Raw genomic sequence first — 13846 nt, forward strand, 5'->3', positions numbered from 1 at the left:
TCCAGAATGCATCTCCCACCCCATAACCCTGTGCATATTGCCACAGATACTCTCCCTAACCTACACATCTTTGGACACTAAGGGACAATTTAGCATGGCCAATCCACCTAACCTGCACATCTTTGGACACTAAGGGACAATTTAGCATGGCCAATCCACCTAACCTGCACATCTTTGGACACTAAGGGGCAATTTAGCATGGCTAATCCACCTAACCTACACATCTTTGGACACTAAGGGGGAATTTAGCATGGCCAATCCACCTAACCTGCACACCTTTGGACACTAAGGGGCAATTTAGCACAGCCAATCCACCTAACCTACACATCTTTGGACACTAAGGGGCAATTTAGCATGGCCAATCCACCTAACCTGCACATCTTTGGACACTAAGGGACAATTTAGCATGGCCAACCCAACTAACCTGCACATCTTTGGACACTAAGGGACAATTTAGCATGGCCAATCCACCTAACCTGCACATCTTTGGACACTAAGGGGCAATTTAGCATGGCCAATCCACCTAACCTACACATCTTTGGACACTAAGGGACAATTTAGCATGGCCAATCCACCTAACCTGCACATCTTTGGACACTAAGGGGCAATTTAGCATGGCTAATCCACCTAACCTACACATCTTTGGACACTAAGGGGGAATTTAGCATGGCCAATCCACCTAACCTGCACACCTTTGGACACTAAGGGGCAATTTAGCACAGCCAATCCACCTAACCTACACATCTTTGGACACTAAGGGGCAATTTAGCATGGCCAATCCACCTAACCTGCACATCTTTGGACACTAAGGGACAATTTAGCATGGCCAACCCAACTAACCTGCACATCTTTGGACACTAAGGGACAATTTAGCATGGCCAATCCACCTAACCTGCACATCTTTGGACACTAAGGGGCAATTTAGCATGGCCAATCCACCTAACCTACACATCTTTGGACACTAAGGGACAATTTAGCATGGCCAATCCACCTAACCTGCACATCTTTGGACACTAAGGGGCAATTTAGCATGGCTAATCCACCTAACCTACACATCTTTGGACACTAAGGGGGAATTTAGCATGGCCAATCCACCTAACCTGCACACCTTTGGACACTAAGGGGCAATTTAGCACAGCCAATCCACCTAACCTACACATCTTTGGACACTAAGGGGCAATTTAGCATGGCCAATCCACCTAACCTGCACATCTTTGGACACTAAGGGACAATTTAGCATGGCCAACCCAACTAACCTGCACATCTTTGGACACTAAGGGACAATTTAGCATGGCCAATCCACCTAACCTGCACATCTTTGGACACTAAGGGACAATTTAGCATGGCCAATCCACCTAACCTACACATCTTTGGACACTAAGGGACAATTTAGCATGGCCAACCCAACTAACCTGCACATCTTTGGACACTAAGGGACAATTTAGCATGGCCAATCCACCTAACATGCACATCTTTGGACACTAAGGGACAATTTAGCATGGCCAATCCACCTAACCTGCACATCTTTGGACACTAAGGGACAATTTAGCATGGCCAATCCACCTAACCTACACATCTTTGGACACTGAGGGACAATTTAGCATGGCCAATCCCACTAACCTGCACATCTTTGCACAATAAGGGGTAATTTAGCATGGCCAATCCACCTAACCTGCACATCTTTGCACAATAAGAGGCAATTTAGCATGGCCAATCCCCCTAACCTACACATCTTTGGAGGAAACCAGAGCACCCTCAAGAAACCCACGCAGACGTAGGGGGAAATGCAAACTCCAAATAGACAGTCACCCAAAGCTGGAATCGAACCCGGGGCCCTGGTGCTGTGAGGCAGCAGTGCTAACCACTGTGTCACCGTGTCCACCCTATTTAGCATAGATCAAGTTTCGAATTCTTCCTCACGGGGAATAATATGATTCCCTACTGAAGACAGTAAACTCTTTTTTTGATACATATCTCTGATCTCAAGAAAATGCCTCCAGGAAACCAGTGACCTATTTCATTTCCCCTTGCCTTTTACGCAATCTCAAAGATGTGACTGGTTTTCTCGCATGAAGGAGGCTCATGGTGATCTGAGAGCCTTCACCACAGCCAAGGCATGTTGACCTCTTTCCAAGTTAGTTCAAGATAAAGAGACAGGTGAAATAAACCCTCTGATCATTTACAGTAAATGATGGACGGCGGAAGAGCATTTCCTGAGTTTCGGGGTGTGACACCTCGCTGTGCTGACAGGGTGTCACAAATAACCTGCCAACGAGGGGCACCTCAACCTGAGATCCGTTCTGCATCTTCTCCCCAGGCAGGATTTTACCCCTCGCCCGAGGCTGACGGACATGTCTGTTCTCCGCCCCTCGCCCACTCCGATTCCATGGAGGGGTGGGGCAGTAGAATTCCAGTGCTCCAGTTTCCTCCCACAGTCCGAAAGACATGTAGGTGGATGCTAAATTGCCCCTCAATGTCCAAAGATTTGCGGGTTAGGTGGATTGGCCATGCTAAATTGCCCCTTAGTGTCCAAAGATGTGCAGGTTAGGTGGATTGGCCATGCTAAATTGCCCCTCAGTGTCCAAAGATGTGTAGGTTAGGTGGATTGGCCATGTTAAATTTCCCCTGAGTGTCCAAAGATGTGCAGGTTAGGTGGATTGGCCATGCTAAATTGCCCCTCAGTGTCCAAAGATGTGTAGGTTAGGTGGATTGGCCATGTTAAATTTCCCCTGAGTGTCCAAAGATGTGCAGGTTAGGTGGATTGGCCATGCTAAATTGCCCCTCAGTGTCCAAAGATGTGCAGGTTAGGTGGATTGGCCATGCTAAATTGCCCCTCAGTGTCCAAAGATGTGCAGGTTAGGTGGATTGGCCATGCTAAATTGTCCCTTAGTGTCCAAAGATGTGTAGGTTAGATGGATTGGCCATGCTAAATTGCTCCTTAGTGTCCAAAGGTGTGTAGGTTAGGTGGATTGGCCATGTTAAATATGTACAGTAATAGGGATTGGACTTGGATAAGATCCTCAGTTGGCGAGTTGGTGTAGATGCAATGGGCTGAATGGCCTCTTTCTTCCTCTAACTGTAGGGATTCTATGATTCAGGTTAGGTTGTTTGGCCACGTAAGGTTTTGACAAGGTTTATAGAACCTTGGCTAGGCCGCATTGGAACATAATGTTCAAATTTGGTTGCCACACTACCAGTAGGATGTGGGGGCTCTGGACCGGGCACAGAAAAGATTTACCAGGATTTGGCTGGTATGGAGGGCATGAGGAGAGGTTGGAGGAACTTGGTATGTTCTCGCTGGAACGGTGGAGGTTGAGGAGTGACCTGATAGAAGTCTACAAGATTATGAGGCGATGGATAGAGTGGACAGTCAGAAGCTTTTTCCCAGGGTGGAAGAGTTAATTACTAGGGGGGCACAGGTTTAAGGTGTGAGGGGCAAGGTTTAAAAGAGATGTACAAGACAGATTTTTCACACAGAGGGTGGTGGGTGCCTGGAACTGTAGTTCCGGGGGATGTAGTGGAAGTGGATATGGTGTGACTTTTAAGAGGCGTCTGGGCAAACACATGAATAGGATGGGAATAGAGAGATGTGGTCCCCGGAAGGGTCGGGGGTTTTAGTTCAGTCAGGCAGCATGGTCAGTGCAGGCTTGGAGGGCCGAAGGGCCTGTTCCTGTGCTGTGATTTTCTTTGTTTTGTTGTCCTTTGTAAATTGCCCCTCCCTGTCCCAAGATGCGTTGGTTAGTGGATAAATGTGTCGGTTATGGGGATGGGGCCTGGGGAAGTTGCTCTGTCAGGGAGTCAGTGCAAATTCGATGGGCCGAATGGCCTCCTTCTGCACTGTGGTGATTCTATGATTTGTTTAAATGCTGAGTGAAGATATTCCAGCACGCAATCACAGACAGGAGAAGGCAGGATGTCTCTCGAGCTGTTGGCACTGTTACGTGACCCAGTTAAGATGATCGAGAGAGAAACTGCAACTCTTCGTAAGTGTAAAATTTCTTCTTGAGCATGGAGGTGTCAGGCTCCAGAATATCTACTACGGTAACAACTACAGGAGCGATACAAATCCTCCCCCTCACTGCAGAGCAAAAACAAGGCATAACATCCAGAACGTCCACACCTATATAAAGGGGACCCAAGTTCGATTCCCGGCTTGGGTCACTGTCTGTGTGGAGTCTGCACATTCTCCCCGTGTCTGTGTGGGTTTCCTCCTGGAGCTCCCATTTCCCTTCACAGTCTGAAAGACGTGCTGGTTAGATGCTAAATTCTCCCTCAGTGTAACCCGGACAGGAGTGTGGTGACTAGGGGATTTTCACAGTAACTTCATTGCAGTGTTAATGTCAGCCCACTTGCTATACTAATAAAGAAACTCTAAAGTTGAACTTTAAAATTTAAAACTTGAAAAGGATGTTCTAATAGAACGAGACCTTTGGAATTACTGCATTTAAATACTAATTGTTTGACCTTCATTTAGAATTCCCTAATTGTCATGATTTCAACAAGGCCAATGAGGTGGGACTCTTGGAGTATGAGATCCCTGATAGAGGTACTGATAGCCTTCCCAATTTGAGAGTCACTCCTTGATAAATATATCCCATCCATTGACTCTGTCTACAATTCCTGCCGCCTCGGGAAAAGCAGCCAGCATAATCAAGGATCCCACACACCCCGGACATTCTCTCTTCCACCTTCTTCCATTGGGGAAAAAGATACAAAAGTCTGAGGTCACGTACCAACCAACTCAAGAAGAGCTTCTTCCCTGCTGCTGTCAGACTTTTGAATGGACCTACTTTGCATTAAGTTGATCTTTCTCTACACCGTAGCTGTGTCTGTAACACTACATTCTGCACTCTCTCATTTCCTTCTCTATGAACGGTATGTTTTATCTGTATAGCGTATAAGAAACAATACTTTTCACTGTATCCCAATACATGTGACAATAATAAATCAAATCAACTCAAAATATGTTAACTTGATCTTTCTCTACACCCTAGCTATGACTGTAACACTACATTCTGCACCCTCTCCTTTCCTTCTCCCCAATGTACTTTATGAATGGTATGCTTTGTCTGTACAGTGTACAAGAAACAATACTTTTCACTGTATCCCAATACATGTGACAATAATAAATCAACAATACTTTTCACTGTATCCCAGTACATGTGACAATAATAAATCAAACAATACTTTTCACTGTATCCCAGTACACGTGACAATAATAAATCAAACAATACTTTTCACTGTATCCCAATACATTTGACAATAATAAATCAAACAATACTTTTCACTGTATCCCAATACATGTGACAATAATAAATCAAACAATACTTTTCACTGTATCCCAATACATGTGACAATAATAAATCAAACAATACTTTTCACTGTATCCCAGTACATGTGACAATAATAAATCAAACAATACTTTTCACTGTATCCCAGTACACGTGACAATAATAAATCAAACAATACTTTTCACTGTATCCCAATACACATGACAATAAAAAATTAAACAATACTTTTCACATTGTCCCAATACACGTGACAATAATAAATCAAACAATACTTTTCACTGTATCTCAGTACAGTGAAATGCAGGCCTTTATAGCGAGGGGGATAGAATATAAAAGCAGGAAGGTCTTGCTGCAACTGTACAGGGCACTGGTGAGGCCACAGCTGGAGTACTGTGTGCAGTTTTGGTCGCCGCACTTGTGGAAGGATATATTGGCCTTGGAGGGAGTGCAGAGGAGGTTCACTCGGCTGATACCGGAGATGAGGGGGTTGGACTATGAAGAGAGACTGAATAGACTGGGTCTGTACTCGTTGGAGTTTAGAAGGATGAGGGGGGATCTTATGGAGACGTATAAGGTAATGAAGGGGATGGATAGGGTAGAGGTGGAGAGGTTCTTCCCGCTTAGAAAGGATAGCAGGACTAGAGGGCACAGCCTCAAGATAAGGGGGGGGGCAGTTTAGATCGGAGTTAAGGAGGAACTTCTTCACTCAAAGGGTGGTGAATCTCTGGAATTCTCTGCCTTGAAGTGGTGGAGGCTACCTCGCTAAATATATTTAAGTCCCGGGTAGATAGGTTTCTGATAGACAGGGGAATTAAGGGTTATGGGGAGAGAGCGGGTAAGTGGAACTGATCCACTTCAGATCAGCCATGATCTTATTGAATGGCGGGGCAGGCTCGAAGGGCTAGATGGCCTACTCCTGCTCCTATTTCTTATGTTCTTATGTTCTTAAATCAAATCAAATCCAAATATATATTGCAGAATATCAGGGTGATTGTATTCTGACTGTGTACCTGAAACACCCTTTGGTGTAAAGGTAAGTCTATAAATAGAGGGGATCTGATGAAGGGACAACATTGCTGAGCATCTCTAACCTTGTCCCATTCCTCTGGCCTTTCACATTGTCATTCTACATGTTTCACTTCTGAATATTTATTTAACATTTGTTTGCGTGATGTTATTCTCTGTGCCTGAATGGTCCTGTTACAGTGAAGTATCCTGTGTTCTTTTGGAAGAAACTCCCTAAACTTTCCTCCTTTTGTTAATCCACTGGTGGCTCAGAATCCTCTTACATAGAAACTCAAAGCAGGAGGAGGCCATTCGGCCCTTCAAACCTGCTCCACCATTTATATTGATCATTGGCTGATCATCAAATCCAATATCCTGATCCCTCCCCATATCCCTTGATCCCTTTAGCCCCAAGAGTGAAATCTCATTTCTTTTCAAAATCACTCATTTTGGCTGCACTACTTTCTGTGGGAGTGAACTCCACACATTCACCACCCTCTGGGTGAAGAAATGTCAGTTCTAAAAGGTTTACCCCTTATCCTCAAACTATGACCCCCTAGTTCTGGGCTCCCCCCACCATCGGGAACATTCTTTCTGAATCTACCCTGTCTAACCCTGTTAGAATTTTATAAGTTTCTATCAGATCCCTCTTCTAAACTCCAGTGAATATAATCCTAACTGACTTAGTCTCTCCTCATATGACAGACCTACCATCCCAGGAATCAGCCTGGTAAACCTTCGCTGTACTCCCTCTATAGCAAGGACATCCTTTCTCAGATAAGGAGACCAAAACTGCACACAATACTCCAGGTGTGGCCTCCCCAATGCCCTGTACAATTTATTATTTATTTCTCTTGTTCTTTACTCATTAACCCATGGGAACAGCATCCTGATCTGGATGAAACTAAGAATAGTAAAGCACAAGAACAGGCCCTTCGGCCCTCCAAGCCTGTGTCAATCATGATACCCCGACTAAACTAAAAAAAACTTCTTCCTTCACTCGGTCCCTATCCCTCTATTCCCTCCCTATTCCTGTACCCATCCAGGTGCCTCCTAAATGTAGCTAATGTGCCTGCTTCCACCCCCTTCTCTGGCACCGCGTTCCAGGCACCCACCACTCTCTGTGTAAGAAACCTCCCCCCGCACATCTCCCTTAAACCTTCCCCCTCTCACCTTCGACCTGTGCCCCCTTGTAATTGACCCTTCCATCCTGGGGAGAAAGCCTCTGACTCTCCACCCTCTGTGCCCCTCATCATTTTGTAGACCTCTATCAGGTCTCCCCTCCGTCTTTCCGGAGAAAACAATCCCAGTTTATCCGACCTCTCCTCATAGCTGACATCTCTGAGACCAGGCAACATCCTGGTGAACCTTCTTGGCACTCTTCCCAAAGCTTCCACGTCCTTCTGATAGTGTGGCGCCCAGAACATAAGAAATAGGAGCAGGAGTAGGCCATCTAGCCCTTCAAGCCTGCCCTGCCATTCAACTGATCTGAAGTGGATCAGTTCCACTTTCCCGCTCTCTTCCCCTGTCCATCAGAAACCTGTCTACCCGGGACTTAAGTATATTTAGCGAGGTAGCCTCCACCACTTCAACGGGCAGAGAATTCCAGAGATTCACCACCCTTTGAGTGAAGAAGTTCCTCCTCAACTCCGATCTAAACTGCCCCCCCCCACCTTATTTTGAGGCTGTGTCCTCTAGTTCTGCTATCCTTTCTAAGCGGGAAGAATCTCTCTACCTCTACCCTATCCATCCCCTTCATTATCTTATACGTCTCTATAAGATCCCCCCTCATCCTTCTAAACTCCAATGAGTCTCCAAAGAACAACAGACAATATTCCAAATGTGGCCTAACTAAAGTTTTAGACAGTTGGAACATAACTTGCCAACTTTTATACCCAATATCCGAGTTTTCCAGTGAAAACAATCCTAGTTTATTCAACCTCTCTTCATAGCCAAAGCCTCTGGGGCGCCCTGTTCTCCCCGTGCCTGCGTGGGTTTCCTCCGGGTGCTCCCATTTCGTCCCACAGCCCAAAGATGTGGGGGGGTCGGTTAATTGGCCGTGCTAAATTGACCCTCAGTGTCAGGGGAATTAGTTGGGGGGGGAGTTACAGGAATAGGGCCTGGGTGGGATTGTGGTCGGTGCAGACTCGATGGGCCGAATGGCCTCCTTCTGCACTGTAGGGATTCTATGATTCTGTAAGATCAGCCAACATCCTGGCGAACTTGCTTTGCACTCTCTCCAAACTGTCCACTCCATCCGGTAGTGTGGTGAGCAGAACTGCACGCAGTGCTCCAAATGCGGCCTAGCCTTACATCATTCTTGGTAAACACGAACCTATCCAAAAATGTGCAACTTAACGCACAGTCCGATCCCGTTCCCCTCTCGCCTCACTCTCTTTCTGTTCGCTGACCTGCACTGACTCCCAGTCGAACAATATCTTGATCTAAGAGTATGTAACCCCTCCCTATCTCAGACATCTCCTCCAGCCCCTGACCCTCCAAGATATCTCACCTCCTCTGATTCTAATCGCTCCGCTCTGCATTGGACACAAGCTCTGGAACTCCCTCCCTCGCTTTCCCACTTTAACTCACTCCTTAAAAATCAACCTTCTCAGGACTAAGCCTCACATCTCTTTGTGTGGCTGCTGGTCACATTTTGTTCCCTACAAAGAGCCTCAGGATGTTTCATTACATTCACGGCCCAATTTAAGGGTGGCACAGTGGTTAGCACTGCTGCCTCACTGCTCCAGGGGCCTGCGTTCAATTCCCGGCTTGGGTCACTGTGTGTATGGAGTTTGCATGTTCTCCCTGGGTCTGCGTGGGTTTCCTCCGGGTGCTCCGGTTTCTTCCCACAGTCCAAAGATGTGCAGGTTAGGGGGATTGGCCATGCTAAATTGCCCCTTAGTGTCCAAAGATGTGTAGGTTAGGTGGACTGGCCAGGCTAAATTGTCCCTTAGTGTCCAAAGATGTGTAGGTTAGGTGGATTGGCCATGCCAAATTGCCCCTTAGTGTCCAAAGATGTGCAGGTTAGGTGGATTGGCCATGCTAAATTGCCCCTTAGTGTCCAAAGATGTGCAGGTTAGGTGGATTGGCCATGCTAAATTGCCCCTTAGTGTCCAAAGATGTGCGGCTTAGGTGGATTGGCCATGCTAAATTGCCCCTTAGTGTCCAAAGATGTGCAGGTTAGGTGGATTGGCCATGCTAAATTGCCCCTTAGTGTCCAAAGATGTTTAGGTTAGGTGGATTGGCCATGCTAAATTGCCCCTTAGTGTCCAAAGATGTGCGGCTTAGGTGGATTGGCCATGCTAAATTGCCCCAAGTGTCCAAAGATGTGTAGGTTAGGTGGATTGGCCATGCTAAATTGCCCCTTAGTGTCCAAAGATGTGCAGGTTAGGTGGATTGGCCATGCTAAATTGCCCCTTAGTGTCCAAAGATGTACAGGTTAGGTGGATTGGCCATGCTAAATTGCCCCTTAGTGTCCAAAGATGTGTAGATTAGGGCTATTGGCCATGCTAAATTGTCCCTTAATGTCCAAAGATGTGCAGGTTAGGTGGATTGGCCATGCTAAATGTGTGGGGTTACAGGGGTAGGATGGGGGGGTCCTCTCTAAGTTACTCTGTCAGACAGTCAATGCAGACTTGATGGACCGAATGGTCTTTTCTGCACTGTGGGGAGTCGATGCTCTCAAATATGTTGTTGTAATTCTGGAAACCTTTATTAAACGCAGCCCCCTTTAATCTTCTCTTTCTGTATGAAAAGACCAAGTTTTTATGCTTTTGGTCTCCTTTTTTAGTGACAGATATATTTCTATCCCTGATGCTGCATTTTGGGCTTGCATTTACACTGCAATGAAGTTACGGCGAAAATCCCCTAGTCGCCACACTCTGGCGTCTGTTTGATACACTGAGGGAGAATTTAGCACTTAACCAGCACCTCTTTCGTACTGTGGGAGGAAACCGGAGCACCCGGAGGAAACCCACCCAGACACAGGGAGAATGTGCAAACTCCACACAGACAGTGACCCGAGGCCGGGAATTGAACCCGGGTCCCTGGTGCTGTGAGGCAGCAGTGCTAACCCACTGTGCCACCCACAAATCACACCCTTAATGTAATGAAACTTGATAGAATCACTCCAGTGCAGAAGGAGGCCATTCAGCCTATCAAGCCTGCACTGACAACAAACACACCCAGGCCCACTAATCCCTGAACCACCACATCTTTGGACACTAAGGGGCAATTTACCATGGCCAATCCACCTAACCTACACATCTTTGGACACTAAGGGGCAATTTACCATGGCCAATCCACCTAACCTACACATCTTTGGACACTAAGGGACAATTTAGCATGGCCAATCCACCTAACCTGCACATCTTTCTGACTGTGGGAGGAAACCCATGCAGACAGGGGGAGAATGCACAAACTCCACACAGCCAGTGAGCCAAAGCCGGGAATCAAACCCAGGTCCCTAGCGCTGAAAGGCAGCAGTGCTAACCACCGTGCTACTGTGCTGGCCACAAATTGTGGGGTTGATTTTTCTAACTGCGAGTGTCATATTTCACCCAGCAGGAGAATGACTGAGGTGCAGAACTATGTGCGACTGGTCTTTTTTTGGACCAAGGCGGCCTTCAGGACACACGACAGCGCAGGGTCGCTGAGCAGGGACTGATAGCCAAGCTCCGCACACATGAGGACGGCCTCAACCGGGATCTTGGGTTCATGTCACACTATCTGTAACCCCCGTGACTTGCAAAATCTCACTGACTGTCGTGTCTGGAGACAGTACACATCTCTTTAACCTGTGCTTAATGCTCCTTCCCTCACCTTGTCTGCACTTTTAAGACTTGATTACCTGTAAATCCAACCATTATTTTGTAAATTGAGTTTGTGTCTTTATATGCTCTGTTTGTGAACAGAACTCCCCGCTCACCTGAGGAAGGAGCAGCGCTCCGAAAGCGAGTGGCTTTTGCCACCAAAGAAACCTGTTGGACTTTAACCTGGTGTTGTGAGACTTCTGACTGACTTGTTAGACCCAGTATGATGAGAGTGTAAAGTCAGTTTCAGATCTTGGCAACAGATGTAACTTTCAGTTTGAACAGAAACATTAGTGATCAGAACTTTACGGGACGCAGACTCCAGTGAAATTAATGTGTTGCGCTAGAAGTGAGATTGCGAGAGGCATTTAGTTCCAAGCTTCCCTTTCCTGTTTCAGTAAAGATTGTGTTGTACAGGGAGTTAATGCGTTCTGTAGCAAGCCTGTTAACAACTGTTACAGACGGTTCACCTGTCTCACAAATCGCAAGACCACAGCTTAAAAGGACTGGGATATAAGTGTTACATATGGCGAGAGACAGGGACAGCACGGTGGCACAGTGGTCAGCGCAGCTGTCTCATGGCGCCTGGGACCCGGGTTTGATTCCCGGCTTGGGTCACTGTCTGTGCGGAGTCTGCACATTCTCCCCTTGTCTGCGTGGGTTTGCTCCAGTTTCCTCCCACATTCTGAAAGATGTGCAGGTTAGGTGGATTGGCCATGCTAAATTGTCCCTTAGTGTCCAAAGATGTGCAGGTTAGGTGGATTGGCCATGCTAAATCGTCCCTTAATGTCCAAAGATGTGCAGGTTAGGTGGATTGGCCATGCTAAATTGTCCCTTAGTGTCCAAAGATGTGCAGGTTAGGTGGATTGGCCATGCTAAATTGTCCCTTAATGTCCAAAGATTTGTGGGTTAGGTGGATTGGCCATGCTAAATTGTCCCTTAGTGTCCAAAGATGTGCAGGTTAGGTGGATTGGCCATGCTAAATTGTCCCTTAGTGTCCAAAGATGTACAGGTTAGGTGGATTGGCCATGCTAAATCGTCCCTTAATGTCCAAAGATGTGCAGGTTAGGTGGATTGGTCATGCTAAATTGCCCCTTAGTGTCCAAAGATGTGCAGGTTAGGTGGATTGGCCATGATAAATTGTCCCTTAGTGTCCAAAGATGTGCAGGTTAGGTGGATTGGCCACGCTAAATTGCCCCTTAGTGCGTAGATGAGGTGGATTAGCCGTGATGGGTGTTTTGTGTTGCAGGGGCGGGATTCACAGGGCCGGTATAGACTCAATGAGCCGGATGGCCTCCTTGTGCCCCATCTCGTGTCGATGACCGAATGGGGCAGCTTTTTTTAATTCCTCCAGGAGTAATTAAGGGGGCAGGATTTACTTTTGTGCAGAGCTGTGGAGACACTTTGTGAAGTCACCTCTACCTGAGAGGGCCTCGCTCCTTTTTGGTGTGCGGCAGTGTGTGTGTGTGTGTGTGAGTGCCTTTGGCTCAGAGCCACACACTGACTAGTGACTGAATTGAAATTGGCGAACTTACCCATCAGGCTGCTTTCCCAGTCATCTCATCCCTTGACCAAAGCCAGCCAGAGGGGGCCCGGCCTGCGCGGGGCTGCTGTTATTGACGGAGTTCCCAGCCAGTGAGGCTCGGCAGTTTTGCTCTGGGCCTCGCTCCTGCTTCCTTGCCCGTTCGATCTATCAGAAGTCTCTCCCTTCCAGTTGACACATGCTCACTTCCTTCCGCAACCCTTGACAGAGAGAGAGAGAGAGAGAGAGATGTCTGAGTGGGCGGAACCACAGCGGAGACGGAGGACAATTTAACCTCTTGTCGCTCTGGGGGGAGCGGCAGTGGGGAGGGGCTGCAGGGGGGTGCGGGGGGAGATATTCAGAAGGAGCTGTACACAGCCGCTGAACACATAGTTGTGCTGTGCCGTCAACTGCGGCCTGAGGCTCGTCCACTCTCGGGATCACTCCCCTGACTTTCAAAGTGGTTGCTCCCAGAACTGACAGCTCCAGAAACTTCCGTTGTCTTGCAAGCAAGAGGGAGAAAAGTGGTGTTCCTCCCTCTCATCGTCAGTCCCCCAATCAGTAGCAATTTCCTTCAATGAGCCCGCATCCTTAAGCCGTAATTTTTTTTTTACTCAGCCTGTTAACTCTTCCAAAGCCGGTTGTCAAACGCAGTGTAGTTAACGATCAAAACTTGTAAGAAGTAGACCTTTGGCCTCACAGCCTGTCCACAGTTCCAATCAACTGGCTGCTGCTAGTGAAAAGCTTAAAAGCGTAGGTGGTTAGCACTGCTGCCTCACAGCGCTAGGGACCTGGCTTCGATTTCCGGCATGCGGTCACTATCTGTGCGGAGTCTGCATATTCTCCCCGTATCAGCGTGGGTTTCCCCCCAGAGTCCAAAGATGTGTGGGTTAAGTGGATTGGCCATGCTAAATTGCCCCTTAGTGTCCAAAGATGTGTAGGTTAAGTGGATTGGCCATGCTAAATTGCGCCTTAGTGTCCAAAGATGTGTAGGTTAGGTGGATTGGCCATGCTAAATTGCCCCTTAGTGTCCAAAGATGTGCAGGTTAGGTGGATTGGCCATGCTAAATTGCCCCTTAGTGTCCAAAGATGTGCAGGTTAGATGGACTGGCCATGCTAAATTGCCCCTTAGTGTCCAAAGATGTGCAGGTTAGATGGACTGGCCATGCTAAATTGCCCCTTAGTGTCCAAAGATGTGCAGGTTAGGTGGATTG

General features: G+C 47.2%; 1 protein-coding gene across 2 annotated transcripts in view; it reads right to left on the reverse strand.

Annotated features, from left to right (window-relative positions):
* Positions 1-13846, reverse strand: part of LOC145361341 (uncharacterized) — a 126303-nt gene that overhangs the window by 54527 nt on the left and 57930 nt on the right. For both annotated transcript variants that reach the window (XM_080217009.1, XM_080217011.1), the window contains exon 2: positions 12646-12853. The gene's annotated coding sequence lies outside the window, so the exon portion shown is untranslated. The remainder of the gene's footprint in view (positions 1-12645; positions 12854-13846) is intronic.

The sequence above is a fragment of the Carcharhinus amblyrhynchos genome, chromosome 34, assembly GCF_965287045.1.
Source record: "Carcharhinus amblyrhynchos chromosome 34, sCarAmb.v2.hapA, whole genome shotgun sequence".
Taxonomy (NCBI): domain Eukaryota; kingdom Metazoa; phylum Chordata; class Chondrichthyes; order Carcharhiniformes; family Carcharhinidae; genus Carcharhinus; species Carcharhinus amblyrhynchos.